Source organism: Nicotiana attenuata, unplaced genomic scaffold, assembly GCF_001879085.1.
Source record: "Nicotiana attenuata strain UT unplaced genomic scaffold, NIATTr2, whole genome shotgun sequence".
Taxonomy (NCBI): domain Eukaryota; kingdom Viridiplantae; phylum Streptophyta; class Magnoliopsida; order Solanales; family Solanaceae; genus Nicotiana; species Nicotiana attenuata.
In genome coordinates, this window is record NW_017673645.1 from 57,213 (window position 1) to 75,633 (window position 18,421).

Sequence of the window (18,421 nt, forward strand, 5' to 3'; positions counted from 1 at the left end):
TAGAACGGATGAAAGATCTTGTTGATGCGTTGCCCCAAAACGGCCCCAACCGCTACATCACTTGCATCACACATAAGCTCAAAGGGAACACTCCAATTTGGACCGGTAATGATGGGAGTAGTAGTCAACTAGAGCTTTAGAAACTCTAAGGCTCTCATGCAATCTTCATTGAATGGAATTTGGCATCTTTCTCCAAAATCTTGCACAACGGGTTTACCACTTTAGAGAAGTCCTTGATGAACTGACGGTAAAATCCCGCGTGGCTTAAGAAACTCCGCACGCCTTTGACTGAAGTTGGAGGTGGGAGTTTAGAAATCACCTCAATCTTTGCCTAATCAATTTCAATACCATTTTTTGAGATCTTATGGCCAAGGACAATGCCCTCCTCAACCATGAAATGACACTTCTCCCAATTGAGCACCAAATTTGTTTCTTCACTTCTTGCCAATACTTTGTCCAACTTTGCTAGACAATCATCAAAAGAATCCCCGACCGCTGAAAAATCATCCATGAAGACTTCAAGAAAATCCTCCACCATGTCCGTAAAAATTGCCATCATACACCTTTGAAAAGTCGCCGGTGCATTGCATAACCCAAATGGCATCCCCGAGAATGAGAAAGTACCATAAGGACATGTGAACGTAGTCTTCTCTTGATCCTCCGGAGCAATAAGAATTTGATTATAGCCGGAATATCCATCAGGGGAACAATAGAAAGCACGGTCGGCCAATCTATCAAGCATTTGATCAAGGAAGGGAAGTGGGAAATGATCCTTCCTTGTGACTTTGTTGAGCTTTCGATAATCTATACATACTCTCCACCCAACCACAGTTCTTGCTCAATTCCATGATATGATTTTATCTTTTTTTTTCTTTCCTTAGTTTTAACTTTTTTTAGTTAGGGTTAGATACATGTCATAATCTCAAATTAATGCTAAATTGTTGCTCAAATACACGTAGGTAGTGTTTGTATGCCTAATGGGGGTTGGGGTGAGTAACTTTGCATGATCAATTTCTACAATTCTTAAGTAATTAGAGAAAATCCTAGGCTAAAATGTTCGTCAGTACCAGTCTCTCTTGAATCTCGCGGCCGCGATCAATTTTCCGTGGACCGCGGCAGGGTATGCGGCCGCGTTCAGTTTTTTGCGGTCCGCGATACCCTACCTTTTCATTACTAATTATTGATTTAATTTCGCGGTCGCGTCACTTTTACGCGGTCTGCGGTTGGTCCTTCGCGGCCGCGTATAAGTTCTCGCAGTCCGCGCCTTTGAACTTTAGAGATTCTGTTAATTGCTTTCGCGGCCGTGTTCACTTTTTTGCGGTCCACGGTTGATCATTCGCGGCCGCGTCTTATTTTTCACGGTCCGCGTTTGTCCAAGATCAGAGAGACAGTAGTCTAAATCTGACCTCTTCGAGGCCACGTTCACTTTTCCGCGGTCCGCGATGGGTATTTCACTGCCGCGCTCACTTTTACGGAGTCCGCGGTGCCCTGTTCTGAGAGCAGTGTTGCATTTCATCTTTATTTCGTTTAACACATGCTTGAAGCCCTTTTTCTGACTATATTTCAGTGCTTGTATATTGTAGGCAATGGTCCTTTCCAGAGGCAGACGTGATACATCTAAAGGGAGACCCTCCCGAGGCGGGGGTAAAGGAAAGACTAAGATACCCCTAGCAGTGCAAAAGTCGATTGGCAAGTTAAGAGCCTCTATCAAAGCTGCAAATAGAGTAGTGGACCATTCAGATACCACTGAGTATGTCCCTTCCTGGGAAGCTTCGGAAGGAGACTCTATGCCAACACATGTCCCCACCAAATTCTAGGGGAAATTCCATCGAGTTGATGAACCTACCTTCTCGTCTGAGTCATCTGATGGCTCAGCGGAAGGTAGTGAGGCTTCGACACCATCTTACCCACCTGCTACAACTTCAGCCTCACCAGCTGCCCCTGTTACTGTTGATGATGATAACGAGGTCCCGGATGACGGGAGAGGAGATGATACCAATGTTGGGGGGTTAGCCAGAAACAGAAAGGTCGAGGTGTGGGCCGACTGATTTGTGAGCGAAACAACTTATCTGAAGTTCCGAGAATGGTGGCCCTAAAGGTCGCTCACCCTTGAGAGAGAGTTCATAGAGAGAGACCTCCTTCTCCACAATCCTTGTTTTGATTTCTACAATCTAAAGTGAGATTTGCTTATGGAGAGTAGAGGAGGAAGAGTTTGGGTTCCACAATGACCTATATAGTAGAGCGAGCTTCCTTGGTGAGTTAAGTCAACTCTTGATGCTCTTGTGTCGCATTAGAACTATGGTACTCTAAAGGTTGTGTGTTGTTGATAATTCATTTGTGTTGAGGTTAATTGTTAGTCCCAATTGATGCATGTTTGATTCACATTAGGGAAGCTGGAATATCCTTCTACTTTGTTTTAGTGAAGGTGGGAACTACCTTATTTGCTTGAGGACAAGCAAACGCTTAAGTTTGGGGGAGTTGATAAGTGGAGATTTTAACCTATTATTTGCTCTCTTTTACTTGCGTTTGGGCTTAAAATGCGTGAAGGTATTCCCAGAAACTAATGTAAAATGCTTCTTGCATGAACTGATCAAAATGAGCCAAAAGAGGCATAATCAGCTCACCAAGGAGTCAAATCTAGAACAAAAACCAAGACTGGGCCAGGAGACCTGAACCGCGGACCGCACAAATATTGTGCGGCCGCGGAAGCCACAACGCGGCTGCGATCACAAATATGCGGTCCGCGAAGTGAAGAAACAGAGAGTGCACTTTTAAGGCCAATTGTCGAGCGAGGTCCGGGCCAGAAATGTGCGGCCGCGAAAGTCTCACCGCAGTCGCGGTTGGAATCATGCGGACGCGGTGGATGAGATTTAGAGAAGTAACATTTCAAGCCGGAAAACCTTCGCAAGGGTATTTTTGTCCGAAAATTTCAACTTAGTATAAATAGATATTTTTTACATTTTTAGGTTAGGTTTTGTTTATGCTGAGCACGTGAGACGGCTGGATATTCTATTTTGGGCAATTTTGTATTAGATTCATCTTATAACATTAGCTTTTTATCTTTTAATCTAGTATTATGGATTTTATTTTAATTTCATCTTTGATTTCTGGTATTTCCATGAGTAGCTAAACCCATAGCTAGGGTTGTGACCCAACCCTAGTGTGGGTATTTGATGGGTCTTGCATTTTAGGGCTTGAACGTGTATGGGTTAGTAGTATTTAGCCTAGTTCTTGCTAGAACTATGGAATTAGTAGTTGAAACAGTGATTCATGACTTTATGACTTAGTCTCTACTTGAGAAAGAGGGACTAAGTCTAGGAAAACTAGGCTAACAAGGAATTGGGGTGAACTCAAGAAATTGATAGCCCCAATTAAAGGCTTAAACCTAGAGATAGTAATACCCGACTTGAACTAACATCACTTGTATTGCATGAATACCCATTTGGACTTGAGAAAGCCAAATTGGGCAAAATCACTCAAACTACCAAGAGGTATAGAGTTGAGTACCCGGGTGTGATAGTTATACTACGAACCCAATTAATCACATGATTGCCCTAGATTCTTGCTACCTATTAGCTATCCACCTAGGCGGAAGTCACTACCTTAGTCCCTTTAAACCCTTGAAAATCAACATAAAAAACATTGTACTTAGTTTTAACTATTGCATGTTATAAAATAGAAGTAGAAGTAGAAAACAAACCAACCATGTGTGGAAGTGTAATTAAGAGAAAAACCCACATCTAGACTCAGATATAAATCTAACTCCAAACAAATTAACTCCCTGTGGATTCGATCCCGACCCTGTTGGGTAAAACTGCATCGACTATCCTCACTACTCAATAGTAGTGCAGGCTTGCTCCGATCAGGGCCATACGGTATGGCGAAATGGAAATGGGCTGAGTGCTCGGAGCCAAATCAATACAGAAGCCAATATCTCTGTCGGGTGGCATCCCCAACGGATCTGCAAGAAACACCTCTAGAAACTCACGAACAACTGGTACTGAATCCATAGAAGGAGCCTCCACGCTGGAATCGCGAATATAAGCCAAATAAGCTAGATACCCCTTCTCGACCATACGCCGAGCCTTCACATAAGAGATAACCCTTCTGGTAGAAATGGCCAGGAGTTCCCCTCCACTCTAATTAAGGCAACCTCGGCAAGGCTAAGGTCACCATCTTCGCGTGAAAATCCAATATAGCATGATAAGGTGATAGCTAATCCATACCCAAGATGACGTCAAAATCTACCGTATTAAGAAGTAGGAGATCTACCCTAATCTCAAGACTCCCAATGATAACCACACACGAACGTTAGACACGATCTACAACAATAGAATCTCTCACAGGTGAGGACATATACATAGGAGCACTCACGGAATCATGAGGCACAACCAGATATGAAGCGAAATAGGATGACACGTAGGAATAAGTAGAGCCCGGATCAAATAGAACTGAAGCATATCCATGGAAAACTAAAACAATACATGTGATAACAGCGTTAGATGACTCAGCCTCAGGCTTAGCTGGGAAAGCATAAAATTAGGGCGGGGCCCCACCACTTTGAACTACGTCTCTGGGATGGGCTCTAGCTGGCTGTTCTCCACCTCCAACAGTCTGATCCCTACCTATGGATTCCTGAATCCTGCCCCTACCTGGCTGAGCGGTGGTTGGAGAAACCGGTGCCGGAATCATGGCACAAGAACTCTATTGTGGTATGCTGCCCAATAATCTCGGACAGGACCTCCTGATATGCCCGATACCACCACACTCAAAACACCCATCCTACTGCTTTGGCTACTAAAATTGAGGCTGACCCCAACGGGCTGGATAACCACGGTGATAACTCTGAATCGAAGGTGCACTGATAGGAGATGATGGTGCACCGTAGGCTAGCTGCCAGAATAAGGCACATAAGGACCACGACTCCCTGAAGCAGCGTGAGATGCCTGAAGCGCTGACTGAATGGCCTCTACCAAAAGTAGCCCTGCCTCTAGATGAGGCACCACTGAAGCTACCAGAATAACGGGGCCTCTTATGCGCCACCTACCCCTTCTTCTGAGCACGAACCATCTCGATCCGCTTAACAATGTTTGCAACCGTTTGAAAAGAAATGTCACTCCCAGTCTTCTTGGCCATTTGTAGCCTGATAGTGTAAGTGAGTCCATCAATAGATCTCCTCACTCTCTCCTTCTCAGTAAGAAGCAAGATAATGGCATGACGAGCTAGGCCCCCAAAATGGGTCTCGTACGGAGTAACAGTCATACTACCTTGCTGAAGGTGCTCAAACTGCATGCGGTACTCCTCTCTCAGGGCGACAGGGAGGAACATCTCAAGAAATAGCTTTGAGAACTGATCCCAAGTAAGTGCAGGCGACCCACCTGGTTTGGTCAACATATAATCTCTCCACCACCTCTCTGCTCAACCCGTCATCTAAAACACAGCAAAATCGACCCCATTGGTCTCAACTACACCCATGTTCGGCAGCACCGCATAGTAGCGGTCAAGATAATCCTGTGGGTCCTCAGAAGGTGCACCACTGAAGTGAACTGGAAAGAGCTTAGTAAACTTGTCCAATCTCAATAAAGCCCCAGAAGACATGGCGGGCCTATCACCAGCCTGTGCCGCAACAACCGGCTAAACAACCCCAATTGGCGGAGTTGCTGGAGTCTGATACTGGGGAGCCATCTACTCTGAAGTGTGAGTAGCGGGAGTGTGTGCTCGCCCCCAGCCTAAGAGACAGCTGGTGCCACCGAAAATGTACTGGATTGGGACACACTTTCCATAAGGCCCACTTAACAGACTAGAGCATCCTGAAGCGCTAGAGTGGCGATGAAACTCTCCGGGACCTGAGCTGGTTTAACAAGTATAGTCTGAGCTGGAACCTCCTCATCAAAGTCTACCTGAGGCTCCACTGCTGGTGTTGCTGCTCGAGCTCTAGGCCGAGGCTTGCCTCTGCCTCGGCCTCTGCCTCTGCCCCTGGTAGGAGCTGCCACTGGGGGCTCCGGCTCCTGTCTAACTATAGATGCAGTACGTGTTCTCGCCGTCTGTGAGAGAACAAGAATAGAAGAGTTCATTCTTCAATGATATAATAAATCCCACGATAGAGAAGAATAGAAGTGAAATTGTTCCTAAACTCCATAGCCTATGGATGATAAGTACAGACGTCTTCGTACCGATCCTCCAGACTCTACTAAGTTTGCTCGTGACTCGTGAGACCTAGGTAACCTAGTGCTCTGATACCAAGTTATCACGACCCAAAAATCCCACGGCTTGTAATAAAGGAGAAAGGGTTAGCACTGTGTAAGCTCAAAAGCAAGGACGGACCCTCGTCCTTATCCAACGGCCTGAGTTCGGGGGTCTTAGTCAAACCTGTAAGAAAGGAGAAAGGGTTAGCACTGTGTAAGCTAAAAGCGTGGAGGTAATTATTCAGGAAAGAACCTCACCATGGGATAGGGCCTCCCATTTTACCTTCGAGTGCTTGCGCTATGCACACTCGGAGTACGACATTTATTTGCAGATCCCCTCGATCCACTCTGTTAACTGGGGAAATGCATTAGGAACTTTGGCAACAAGTGCACGACAACAAACACATGAAATGCAAGAAAGAATAAAAGTAAATGAACTCAAGAAAGACAATACTTACAGGATGTGTTCCACTTCTCAAGGAACGACAGAAACTAAGAAGGGATCAGGTCTTTGGTTTTCACCCGAACGAACCTCCCCTACCAGCCTCGATCTCAGTCCTCGTCGATGCTCGAGAAATGATCCTTTCTTGCTTGGCAAACGAGATTGTTCAGACCTCCTCGAAAAATTTGAGGACTGTATAAGCGGAGCAGATGGTCAGGGTGAACTGTCACGATCCAAAAATTCCACCCTTGAGACCGTGATGGTGCGTAACATTTCACTTTCTAGGCAAACCAATGTTAGAATAATTTATCCATTTTTAACAGTTCATACTAAATGGTGATAAAGAAGCTGAAATATTGCAATGAAGCTGAGGTAAAGTACGGAAAAACCATAATAACTGAAACATCTAATACAACCCGAATCCGGTTTCACAAATGTACGAGCTACTAGATTAGTACAAATAAAGGTCTGAATAAAAATAAATTTGTATGAGGGAAAGTACACAGCTAAGATAAAGAAGAAGGGGACTTTAGGGGCTGCGGACGCCGAGCAGTTGTACCTCAAGTCTCCACTCAATAGCCGACCCGAGCAATCTATGAACCACCTCTGGGACTGACTCCAAAATCTCACAAGAAGTGCAGAGTGTAGTATGAGTACGACCGACCCCATGTACTTTGTAAGTGCCGAGCCTAACCTCGACAAAGCAGTGACGAGGCTAAGGCAGAAACTTATAATAACCTGTACGTAGTTTAAAATAAATGCAGGAAAGAAAATGCTGGAATGAATTAAAGCAGTTAACACATGAAAGTAGCTCAATTTCTGAAGGAAAACTAGTAAATGCCAGAAATATCAATCCTTAGAGTCTCGTATGAAAATACAGAAGCCAACACAACACGATAAGGAAATAGAAAGACATAGACTGTTGCGGCGCGCAACCCGATCCCACCGTACAATAATATCCTCCCTTATGCTACCATAATAATAAATAAATATATGTAGCGGCGTGCAGCCCGATCCCACCATATAATCAGACTCAATATCATAATTCACCCTCATTTTACCGTATCAATCCATCCTTATTCACATGTTGTGGCGCGCAACCTGATCCCACCGTATCAATATAAATTCACATTTATTTTGCCATATCAATTCCCCCTTATTTCACCTGTTGCGGCGCGCAATCTGATCCCACAGTACAGTATGAATAAATCAATAAATGCATTTAATTTAACAACTTAAATCACAAGAGTCCTCTACGAGTAATGGACATGAAGCAGAAACAGAATGGTAATCTCGTCTCAAATTAAGAATCCACTATATTGAATACTAAACAGCAAGACAATTCAAATAAATGACAACTAATGGTACAAGCAAGTCATTTAAGGCAAGTAGCAGTAAGTCATGAAAGCATGGGAAAATCTAACATTTTTAACACGAGAATAATAAGTGACAAGTAGCAAATAAAGGCATAGGAAGCATTTAAAGCACGTAACAGTTAAGGCATGGAAGGATGTAATTAATGAAATGCAAAAAATCAGGGAAACAAGTAATTCAGCGGCGTATAAGCACTCGTCACCTCTCATATATGCCGCAACACATGAATTTCACATAGCACATAGTTCAAGGGTTCCTAATTTCCTCAAATCAAGGTTAAACCCAACACTTACCTTACTTCGTAGTCAACTCAACGCTCTACCGAGCCTTTCTTCTAGAATCCGCCTCCAAACCAATCGTATTTAACCAAAATCGAATCGATACATTAAATAATGCTAGGTAAATCAACTACAATACGTAAAATTAGAATTTTTACACATTTCCCAAAAGTAAAAAAAAAGTCAACCCCAGGCCCGCTTGGTCAAAACCCGAGATTCGGACCAAAATCCATTTACCCATTCACCCAGAGCCCGATTATGTAAATAGTTTTGAAATCTGACACCAAATTGAGGTCTAAATCCCGAATTTGGAAACCCCCTCCCCAATTCTTATCAAATCCCTATATTTCTACCACGGGAGAATAAAGATTAAGGCTAACAATTAATGGGTGATGTTATAAATGGAAGAAAATGAATTAAAGTACACTAACCTATGAAAGGGTGATGAAACGTCTCCTCCAAATCGCCTCTAGGCCGAGCTCTAATGAAAATATGGTGAAAAATGGACGAAATTCCGTGTTTGGAAATATTTAAGGTCTGGGCGTCGGGCCTTCTTCGTTTTTGCGAAGGGCCTGCCGCGTTCGCGAAGTGCAGCGACTCAAAAGGCCTAGGCATTCGCGAGGGCTGCTCCGCCAAGGCCTCCGCGTTCGCGTAGAGTAAAACTGGCCCCCCTGCCCATGACCATAACACTACGCGTTCGCGATATATTGCAAGTGTTCGCGAAGGGCAGCCCCCCTCCACTTCGCATTCGCGTCCAGTCCTTCGCATTCGCGTAGGGTAAAATCCACCCCTGCCCAGTTTCCCCTTCGCGATCGCGCGAGTGGCTTCGCGATCGCGAAGCACAATGCACTAGGTGACAGCTAAAGCTCAAAATCCAAAAATTCTAAGTCCGAAATGGTCCGCAGCCTATCCGAAACTCACCCGAGTCCTCGAGGCCCCAAACTAAATATGCTCACAAGTCCAAAAGCATCATACGAACTTGCTCGCGCAATCAAAACACCAAAATGACACCTAGAACTACAAATTAGACACCAAAATGAATGAATTTTTAAATAAAATTTAAGAACTTTTGCTTTAACAACCGGACGTCCGAATCATGTCAAATCAACTTCGTTTCGCACCAAATTTTGCAGACAAGTCATAAATACAGTTATGAACCTATACCAAGCTCCGGAACTATAATCCTGATCCGGTACAACAAAGTCAAACTTGAAATTTCTTTAATCCTTTAAACTTCAAATTTTCAACAAATTGCGATAAATCAAGCTAGGAATTTCCGAATTCCAAACTGGGCATTCGCCCAAGTCCCAAATCATGATACAGACCCACTATGACCATCATAATACTAATCTGGGTATGTTTTCTCAATAAGTTGACCGAAGTCAACTCAAATGAGTTTTAAGGCACGATTTCACATTTTAATCCATTTTTCTCTTAAAAACCTTTCGGAAAATGACACGGACTATGCACGCAAATTGAGGAAGGCTAAATGGAGCTATTAAAGATTTCGGAACACTGAATTTAGAGTTAAAACTATAAATGACCTATCGGGTCATCACATGAACTGAAGGGCTTCAGTGTTGTTCACGAAGTGTCGTAAGAGGATTATGATCCTACAAAAGGATGGGTGGATTTGCTCGAGGCACACCTTGTGCCTTTGCAGAAGGCAATGACTATGGGGTCTACCGGGGTAAGCATGACGAGGTAAGTGTAAATACTTAAATACCACTCCAAGTGAGTAGTGATGTCATCATTAGGCCCGAGGACGACCATCTCCTTACCCTCCCATTTACAGTCCGCTCGGACTATGTGTAGTGTTTCCTCCATAACGGAGCATATGTATCTCTTTGCTTCCTCGCCTCGGTCCTGTTGACTAGAGGCCTTCTCGACTTTGAAGCCTTCTCCAATGGAGCAACCCCCAGGTACGAAGCTCTTCATGGGGGGCTCCTGAGCCACCCCAACGGTCACCTCGGCATCTGCGACCGGGTGGAAAGATGAAGGAGCTGTCTGTTGAGGCACTGACTTGGAGGTTTTTTCATCATAATCTGGAAAATATGAAGGTTTAAAGAAAAATATAAGGGTTTGAAGGAAAATATGAAGGTTTGAAGATGGTATGAAGGTTTGAAGGTCTGGGTTGAAGATCCAAAAAATATATATGAGGATTAAAGATGAAGATATGAAGGTTTAAGGAGCAACGTATGAAGATTTGAAGGAGTTAAAAGCAATTAGAGAGTTCGAGGGTAAATTCAAGAATCGGAATGTGGAAGAAGTGAAAAAGGATCGAAGCTTTTATAAAGGGAAAATAATCAATGCGCGACGTTTCGCATTCGAGGAAAGTCAACCGGTAACTGACACGTGGCCGAAGTCAGAACGACGCGACGGAGAGGCTGTTTCGATTTACCCGTCATTTATTGTAACGTATGAAGGAAGGAACCGGGGTTCATCTATCGCTTCCTGTCATTTTCGTAAACGACTCTCTGAAAAATGAGGGGACTATCTGTGTACGGGAAAAATCGGGGGTAATGTCTACTGCGATTCCCCGATGAGAAAATGGAAGAAGGGACGAATGCACGAAATCGTAATCGAGGTTAGAAACCCTTCGTATCGAGATCTAGAAAGAGTGAACGATGTGTTCGTCATGGGGTATGATAGAGCGATGCACCCCGGTCCAAGAATGAGTTCTAAGTCCTCGGGAAACACGGTGAATGATTACACACGACGGATAGAGGGATGTGATATTCGCACCCAATCAGATATCACGGCGCGGATCTCGCTCAATGTCGATTATGGATCAGTAATTACCGAGAAAGGAGGATTTTTACTTTTTTTTTAGGCTTATACTAGAGACGAAACTCTCCTACTATATAAAGGGAAAGTTTTTCTTTTGTAAGATACATAAGACGTAAATCAAAGCAATACATGTTTATTTTTCTGCTTTTTAGCTACGGCTAAGTTCTTATTCAATTGTTCTGTTATTCATTCACAACTGGGCTCGAACCAAGGGTCCGATCGGGGACGAGGTCACCGTTCAATCTAAGTTCGAGCTAGGCCATAACATTACAACTGGTTTGATCGTTTGTTTTATCTTTAAGTCGTTTATCTAATATTCTTGATTATTTGTGTTGAATCAAACCACGTATCCTTAAAACTGTGTACAAATTAAATTGTTGTCCGAGTTAGCTAATTAACTCCCGTATACAGATTTGCATTTTGCAAACCCGAATAACCGACAATAACTTGACATTTAATTCTTCGCATTGGTACACTTACCATCTCTACAAGAGTAATTCAACTTAACACTCTTTAACATAATCTATATATAATTAAAAGCTGGGGATAAAAGCCTCTCATGAAGCCAAATGGCAAAATCCTATCACGACACATGGCACATTAAGACATTGCTCCTACATATTAGGAAGTACACTTAGGAAGTACAATTTTACTTTGAATAGGATTGTAGATAGAGGTTATTTAGTGAATTTTTTTTGAAATATTGCTTCCAAAACCGTTCATATCAGAACCGCTAAACCTTCTTCTCGAATTTCTTAATTTCAATTTTTTTAAAATCATTAAATGAACGTGGGTTGGGAAACAAACCGTTCAAACTTCCCTTCATATATCTGAATTTATATTTATTTTAATTATTATTAAAGGAACGTGTGGGAAAACGTTTTACTCCACAAAATTAGGTTAACAAATTTTACCTTCAATTATCCCTAAATTGTCTCTGCAAATTCACAATATGCTGAACTGTCTAACCCACAATTTACTATACTGGGTACAACTGCTCAAACCTCAAAATATATATTTCTTCCATACCTACACCTGCTTCAATTCTAATGTTCGTTCTTCTACCAAGATTTCAACAAAACTTACGGATTAGCCAAAAGATGGCCGCTAATATTGATTTCATCAAGGATATAACAATTTCAAAGATGCAATGGAAGTTGAAAGTTCGGGTTGTCCGTATGTGGGAAAAACCGGATCGTTTTAATCCTGGCTCTATATTCTCGATTGAATTGGTTCTACAAGATGAAAAGGTATTTTTAATATGTTATTGCCTTGCTAATTCCTTTTTGCTCTTCGAAATTTAAATATCAATATACATAGATTTGTTTTGCTCTTCCACATTCTTATATGAATATTTGGTTTAGTTGTAAGTGTAAAATAAGTTTATTGCCAATGCTCGGCCTTCTATTCCATATACCTGTGGATAATTTGTAGTTGTTGTTTTCCCTTTGACAAATGCACGCAATTTATTATTTGTACATGAGGGACATGGTTATGGAATCAGATTGAAGGAAAGAAGACCATATTAGTATTTGTTCTAGCTTATAATTTAGTTTAACCTAACACCTTTTTAAAAGAGGGAACCACACTTGAGGATGTTTTAATGTAAATGTAATTACAGCCAAGTAGACTTCATTCATCCTTGGATAACTGACACAGTTACATGTAAGGACTACCAGGTTATACCAGATAAGCCCTAACCATCTAGGACAAACTGGCAGTCGATAGTAAAAGGCTCAAACCAAGTAGTATTCACTGAAAAGCTTATGAATGCTTTGATTCAATAAAACTTCTACCATTAGATTGAGAAGGATTTGTCTTTGGAACTTCTGTTTTAGTAGAATTTGCATGACTTGCAAATCTGCATTTTTTCCTCTATTACTGTCACTAATTAATTTGTTTAACTCTACTGTTTAAAACTATAGTTAATATAAATACTATTACTATAAAAATTTGTAATATCTTTTATTTATTGTAATTTCTTTGTAGGGCGATCGTATACATGCTTCTATTGGCAAGTCTGTTTTGCATATTTTCAACACAAAAATTAATGAGCTTGGATTATATCTTATGGCGAACTTTATCGTTTGCCAAAACAAGGAGAGGTTCAACACCACAAAACATAGATTGATGCTGACGTTTACTCAACGGACAACAGTGGCTGAAATAATTGATCCACTTTTTCCAATGAATATCTTTGATCTGCGACCATATCATCAATTGATAAATAAAGTTGATGTCAACGAGAGTGAATTATTTGGTAATATTTGTGTTTACTTTAATTTATTTTTACATCTTTTTTTTTAATAGATTGATGCTACTTATTTTAACTATCTTTTTTTTTCTTTTAGATGTATCGGAGAAATTATCAATTTTAGTGAGGTACAAACGCAAAAATAAGGTGAAATTACTAGGAAGTATATGGATATCGAACTAGAAGATGATGAGTAAGAATAAACAGACAACCATGGATTAATGATAGATTTGATAAATACATATATTAAACATTATACACTATTTCTATTTGACAGGAGGAACAAGTTATCTGCTACATTCTGGGGCGAATTTGTTGATCAAGTTATACCTCACCTTTTAAGTTCTAACAACCAGCCTATTATTGTTGTTATGCAGCTCATAAAAGCCCATAAATTTCAAGGTNGGTTAGGGTTTTTTTTTTTTAACTTTATATATATTTCATTAACTTTTCTTAACCCCTTTTTTTAATTAAATAAAAGAAGATAAAACACACTTACATATATATATATATATATATATATATATTTGAAATGAGAATTATTGTCCTAGATGTGTCCTTGGAAATTATCATCTGTTTTAATGTCAGCCTCAGAATGATGTCCTAGTTTTTAATTTGTTGTCTTGTAAACACAATTGTGAATCCAACTTTAAGAAATAGATAGAGTAATATTTGTACTACACAAAATTGTTTCATATATAAGCAAAACTTCTGTATGCTCATCCTAAAGAAATAAAAAAAAAACTTTCAGATGATAAACTTTCAGAAACAGAAATAGAATACCGGTTCTACACATAATCGTTTAATTAATACAATTTATTGTGGAAAATATATCCATTAAACCAGCAAAGAAGAGAAACTTTAAAACTATGTAAAGTTGAATATGTTACCTTTGCATCTTGTAAAATCAACTCTATGAAATTTGGTATTTCAGGCTTGAAACGATCCGGAATTTCTCACATTCGAAGGCTCTAACTTTGAGATTCTGTTGAGTTGCTTGAAATTTGACTGATTTTATGAAGTGTTGTAACCATATTTGTAAAGTTGTGTATTTTGAGCAAAAAAAAAGGGAACGGAAAATAAAATAAAAGGAGGAGCAGAAGTTTCGGACAATATCAGTGTAGGAAAAAAATTTTAAGTTATGGAGTTAGGTTTTGATACCCACGTTTGCAAAGACGATCGTGGAGTATTTGGGATCGTGGAGTTTTTTTTTCTTTTTTTTCCTTCCTGTTTGTAAAATTTTCTATTTTTTGTCAAATTTTCAGGTTTTAATAAACTAAATAAAAAACTAATAAAACAACGTGGGTGTCAATTCTTTTTGAACTGATTAGACGCTCGTGAAGCGTTTTAGTTTTTCTTTTTTCCTATCTCTATGTAAAAAATTTGTATAAATTTTTTTGGCCAATTTAGGTTTATAATAAATTAAAAACTAAAAAAAATATAGGAGTCTATTTTTTGGAATTGGAGTAGTTGTAATTTTTTTTAGTTTTCAGTTTCAATAAATAAATGCCCAAAAACGTGGACTCCATGATGTGAATAAATTTTGTAAGTTTTTTTCTTATTTTAAGTTTTTTTGAATCTCCAAATTTATTGGAGGTTGGTCCTAAAACTTTACACATATTGATATTTGGTTGTGACACTTGGCACAATAATATGGCTTTGCTTCTCCTATTCTATATAGATAGATTATTAATCATAATTCATATATTAAAGGCTCTAATAACAAGTTCCATGTGTTTCAAAATTAATTGCAAATTACTCTGTCAAGACAACATACCAATGATTCATTACTATCAATATGGGAAAGCAAAGAATTCATAACATGTGTCTAATTTCTTAAAAAAGAAAATCTGACCCCATTTAGAAAACAAACTCGAGATGTTACTTCTTTTGTAATAAGTAATATACCTCACATTAACCTATAAGAGAAATTGACATTCAAAGAGATTGTTCGTATAATCGTATTGATTATATCAAATTAGCGTGGTTAAGTGATTCAATAAAGTAAAAAAATATATTAATTAATCGTGATCAAGTGAGAAAAATATATTTGCATGCCATGCATCTATTGAATTCGCATAGACATTCAGAATTTGCACTTTCCTAGTCATACAGTAATTAATGTCAACTAGGTTATTTTTGGAATTTGACTGGGATAGTAATAAATACTCATTTATCCTTAATTAGAGTATGAGATTCTAGTCTTTATTAAGAAGCGCTCTACCCCCAATGTGAGATTTTCCGACGTAAATTCAAATATAGTCGAATCCTGATACAACTGCCGAATACCGGTCGGGAAAAAAAAAAGAAACAAGGGTCATTTTTAGGGCTTTTTTTCATTTTTGGCTTATCAATAAAAACTAATCACGAGTGCTAGCCTAAATATTCAAATTTATACATGTTATACATATATGTATATCTATATATAATTAAAAGCAGGGGATAAAAGCCTCTCATGAAGCCAAATGGCAAAATCCTATCACGACACATGGCACATTAAGACATTGCTCCTACATATTAGGAAGTACACTTAGGAAGTACAATTTTACTTTGAATAGGATTGTAGATAGAGGTTATTTAGTGAAATTTTTTTGAAATATTGCTTCCAACACCGTTCATATCAGAAACGCTAAACCTTCTTCTCGAATTTCTTAATTTCAAATTTTTTAAAATCATTAAATGAACGTGGGTTGGGAAGTTCAAACTTTCCTTCATATATCTGAATTTATATTTATTTTAATTATTATTAAAGGAACGTGTGGGAAAACGTTTTACTCCACAAAATTAGGTTAACAAATTTTACCTTCAATTAACCCTAAATTGTCTCTGCAAATTCACGATATGCTGAACTGTCTAACCCACGATTTACTATACTGGGTACAACTGCTCAAACCTCAAAATATATATTTCTTCCATACCTACACCTGCTTCAATTCTAATGTTCGTTCTTCTACCAAGATTTCAACAAAACTTACGGATTAGCCAAAAGATGGCCGCTAACATTGATTTCATCAAGGATATAACAATTTCAAAGATGCAATGGAAGTTGAAAGTTTGGGTTGTCAGTATGTGGGAAAAACCGGATCGTTTTAATCCTGGCTCTATATTCTCGATTGAATTGGTTCTACAAGATGAAAAGGTATTTTTAATATGTTATTGCCTTGCTAATTCCTTTTTGCTCTTCGAAATTTAAATATCAATATACATAGATTTATTTTGCTCTTCCACATTCTTATATGAATATTTGGTTTAGTTGTAAGTGTAAAACAAGTTTATTGCCAATGCTCGGCCTTCTATTCCGTATACCTGTGGATAATTTGTAGTTGTTGTTTTCCCTTTGACAAATGCACGCAATTTATTATTTGTACATGAGAGACATGGTTATGGAATCATATTGAAGGAAAGAAGACCATATTAGTATTTGTTCTAGCTTATAATTTAGTTTAACCTAACACCTTTTTAAAAGGGGGAACCACACTTGAGGATGTTTTAATGTAAATGTAATTACAGCCAAGTAGACTTCATTCATCCTTGGATAAGTGACACAGTTACATGTAAGGACTACCAGGTTATACCAGATAAGCCCTAACCATCTAGGACAAACTGGCAGTCGATAGTAAAAGGCTCAAACCAAGTAGTATTCACTGAAAAGCTTATGAATGCTTTGATTCAATAAAACTTCTACTATTAGATTGAGAAGGATTTGTCTTTGGAACTTCTATTTTAGTAGAATTTGCATGACTTGCAAATCTGCATTTTTTCCTCTATTACTGTCACTAATTAATTTGTTTAACTCTACTGTTTAAAACTATAGTTAATATAAATACTATTACTATAAAAATTTGTAATATCTTTTATTTATTGTAATTTCTTTGTAGGGCGATCGTATACATGCTTCTATTGGCAAGTCTGTTTTGCATATTTTCAACACAAAAATTAATGAGCTTGGATTATATCTTATGGCGAACTTTATCGTTTGCCAAAACAAGGAGAGGTTCAACACCACAAAACATAGATTGATGCTGACGTTTACTCAACGGACAACAGTGGCTGAAATAATTGATCCACTTTTTCCAATGAATATCTTTGATCTGCGACCATATCATCAATTGATAAATAAAGTTGATGTCAACGAGAGTGAATTATTTGGTAATATTTTTGTTTACTTTAATTTATTTTTACATCTTTTTTTTTAATAGATTGATGCTACTTATTTTAACATCTTTTTTTTCTTTAGATGTTATCGGAGAAATTATCAATTTTAGTGAGGTACAAACGCAAAAATAAGGTGAAATTACTAGGAAGTATATGGATATCGAACTAGAAGATGATGAGTAAGAATAAACAGACAACCATGGATTAATGATAGATTTGATAAATATATATATTAAACATTATACACTATTTCTATTTGACAGGAGGAACAAGTTATCTGCTACATTCTGGGGCGAATTTGTTGATCAAGTTATACCTCACCTTTTAAGTTCTAACAACCAGCCTATTATTGTTGTTATGCAGCTCATAAAAGCCCATAAATTTCAAGGTAACATGTAACTATTAAATTTGACATTACTTTGTGAAAATTATTCATTACATGTAACAAATAATTCTTTTTTGCAGATTCATATTCTGTGCGCAACACTTGGAATACATCAAAGTTGGGGATTAATCCTACATTTTCTCAATCTGACGAGTTTAAATCACGGTTAAATATATTTTAATCATGTATCTACCCTCATATCTATCTTTTGATGTATAGTTCTAACTGTAATCCTGATTTATAAATATAGATTAAATGTTGTTCGGGATAGTTGCTCTGAGAGGCTGACTCAAACCATCTCTAAACAAAGTTACTCTATTTCGGATGAGTTAGAGAAGGGCATTGCTGAAGTTAAAACAATTGCCCAATTAGTGGAGTCCATGCAAGTGAGTTAACTCTTTTTATCTTCTTTCTTTGAATTTTCAGAAGACCATCTTTTCTATTTTTTTTCTTCTTATATTTCAGCCTTTGCTTCTCCTATTTTAGTGCATTAAATTGTCGTTAAATATTTCTAACACATGTCAGGGAAATATAGTAACCAATCTTATCATATTGATA

General features: G+C 38.7%; 1 long non-coding RNA gene across 1 annotated transcript; it reads left to right on the forward strand.

Annotated features, from left to right (window-relative positions):
* The first annotated feature begins 17,623 nt into the window (after positions 1-17,623).
* On the forward strand, positions 17,624-17,977 carry LOC109216939. The gene is made up of 3 exons (XR_002066573.1): positions 17,624-17,657; positions 17,742-17,866; positions 17,944-17,977. It is a non-coding gene; the product is annotated as an uncharacterized LOC109216939 (long non-coding RNA).
* The last annotated feature ends 444 nt before the right edge of the window (positions 17,978-18,421 follow it).